This window comes from Sprattus sprattus, assembly GCF_963457725.1.
Source record: "Sprattus sprattus genome assembly, chromosome: 21".
Classification (NCBI taxonomy): domain Eukaryota; kingdom Metazoa; phylum Chordata; class Actinopteri; order Clupeiformes; family Clupeidae; genus Sprattus; species Sprattus sprattus.
Genome location: NC_137919.1, coordinates 5,539,775 through 5,542,274, shown reverse-complemented (window position 1 = coordinate 5,542,274; position 2,500 = coordinate 5,539,775). Strand labels below are relative to the sequence as shown.

Sequence of the window (2,500 nt, the reverse complement as noted above, 5' to 3'; positions counted from 1 at the left end):
CCATCTTGCCTTTGAAGAATGTCTGCCCTGCTTAATGTTTAATGTGGATCAAGGCTGGATGGTAGCCCCAGAGGCTCAAACAGAGCTGTGATATGAGAAGATCTGAGGCTGTGCCTCTGAAACGTCTGCTGCAGAGAGTGAGTGCCATAGTCTGGCAGCCTCACTCTCTCTCTCTTCCTTTCTTTCTCGCTCTCTCGCTCTCTCTCCCTCTCTGTGTGTGTGTGTGTGTGTGTGTGTGTGTGTGTGTGTGTGTGTGTGTGTGTCTGTGTGTCTGTGTGTGTGTGTGTGTGTGTGTGTGTGTGTGTGTGTGTGTGTGTGTGTGTGTGTGTGTGTGTGTGTGTGTGTGTGTGTGTGTGTGTGTGCAGTGAAACAGGCTGCAATCACTACTAGCTGAAAAAGGGCTGCTCTCGTCTGCTCATCTGATTAAGGCTGACTCCCCCCTCCTCCCTCTCACTGTTGGCGATGCCAGGCCAGGCTGGAGACCTCTAACAGAAAGAGCTTCAGAGCTTCAGAGCCTCACAGAGTGCAAATAGTGAATGACTGAACTGTGGTGTCTATTGAGCGCCCTCACACATGCACTTATGGAGAGCCCTTAGTAGTAGCTCTGTGTCTTGTTCCAAGCACTGGACTAATTGAAGGCATCAGAAGATGTGTGAAGTTGCATGTGGTGAAACAACCCCCACAAGGTCTACTCCCGACCACACTAACTACCTTGCTTCTCTACATCCTCTTACAGTCTAATGGACACACTTTACATTTACCATAGCATTTATATTTGCATTTATACAATTAGTGCTTTTATGCAACAAGACTTGTACTACAGATTTTGTTACTAGATACACATTTTCGTCATTATGTGTGCAGCACTGCACTGTTGCTCTGCAGTTTGCCTATGGCCACTATACCTGCAATCCTGCTGGCCAGTCGGTGGCGGTGGTCACTGGCATTAATGATGCACTGGTTATTTGTGAGAGTATTTAAATATTAGAGGAGGGTTCATTGTTTGCTGTAGTTCATCCATATATTCATGTACTGTATGTAGATGTTGGCTGTAGCTTGTCCATGTATTTCGGTTAAATATGTACATGTAGATGGTCTTGTTTTGTAAATAGCTTACTTTTGTCGAGTCTTGTCGACCTTTAAAGCAGAGCGCCATATGGTCTCAGGTTTCTGTCGCGCGGGCGGGTCTGTTGGGTCGAGGTGCCAAGACAGCTGGTGGTACCCCTTCACCGTGTGTGGTCTGGATGTGATTGTTTATTTATTTATTTATTTATTTATTTATTTATTTATTTATTTATTTGCTTACTTGCTTGCTCGGTTGTGCTGTAAGTTCTCTCATGTCAAGTACAGGCTGCCAGCCATTTTTTTTCCTCCTCCAAGTGATTTACCATCTGGCCTGTCCACCGCAGAGATTTCACCCCCCCCCCCCCCCCCCACCCCACCCCCCTCAGCACACACACACACACACACACACACACACACACACACACACACACACAATCCTCCCCCTCCCGACATCTGAAAGGTTTAGCGGGGGCTTTACAGTGGGTTCATCTAAGAACCCCATTACCCTGTTATCCACTCCAGCCATACCTACTATAGTACTGGGAGTGTGTGTGTGTGTGTGTGTGTGTGTGTGTGTGTGTGTGTGTGTGTGTGTGTGTGTGTGTGTTTGTTCATATCTATGTGTGTTTGTGTGTGTGTGAGTGTGTGTGTGTGTGTGTGTGTGTGCGTGTGACACATGCAAATCTGAGTGCGCGTTTGTGTGTATGTGTATGTGAGTGTGTGTTCAAGGCTCTGTATACTGTATTTGTTTGTATTTGTTCTCAGTGTGTGTGTGTGTTTATACTGTAAGCATTGATCCTAAAGTGTTCCTAAAGTAGGTTGGCAACGGTGTAGCCGCGTCACTACTGCCCTCATGTTGGGTCGAGCCATTCTAATGCCCCTGGTCTTTACCCCACCCCATGTCAGAGTGTCATGGAGACGGAAGGCTCGGCAGTGGTGGTTAGATTAATCCGTGTCAGAAATGCCACCAGATTACCACAGATGTGGGACTGTCCAGATTAGGAGGCGTGTTTCAGGGCAGGGAGAGGGATGAGTGTGAAGTGTCAGACACACACTGATGAAGGTGGGGTTGGGGTCACTGGGGTGCCCTCCTGGCTGCTCTTAAGCCTAATTGGTGGTTAAAGTTACTTAATGAAGTTAAAATAAGGTGGCTTGGAAGACAACATTCAGTCTTAATCACATCTGCTAGATGACACTTCAAATAAAACCCTATTTTTTAGGATAGTTCTTCTGTGTATCTTACCAAAAAAAAAAAACATTTTTTTTACCTCAGATATCTTTGATTCTGCTAACCACAGTTCTACAGTAACATTTGAACACGCCAGATAAGAGAATGACTTGCCCTCGACCCTCTCTATTTAAACATGGGTTTAGAAGGGACGATCAGGACCTTCAAATTCCTTCAAATAATAGAAAAATAATAACTTCAAGGGAA

General features: G+C 45.7%; 1 protein-coding gene across 1 annotated transcript in view; it reads left to right on the top strand.

Moving 5' to 3' along the window:
* LOC308382217 (actin-binding protein WASF3) overlaps positions 1-2,500 on the top strand; it is a gene marked incomplete at its 5' end in the record, with an annotated part of 20,638 nt that overhangs the window by 9,062 nt on the left and 9,076 nt on the right.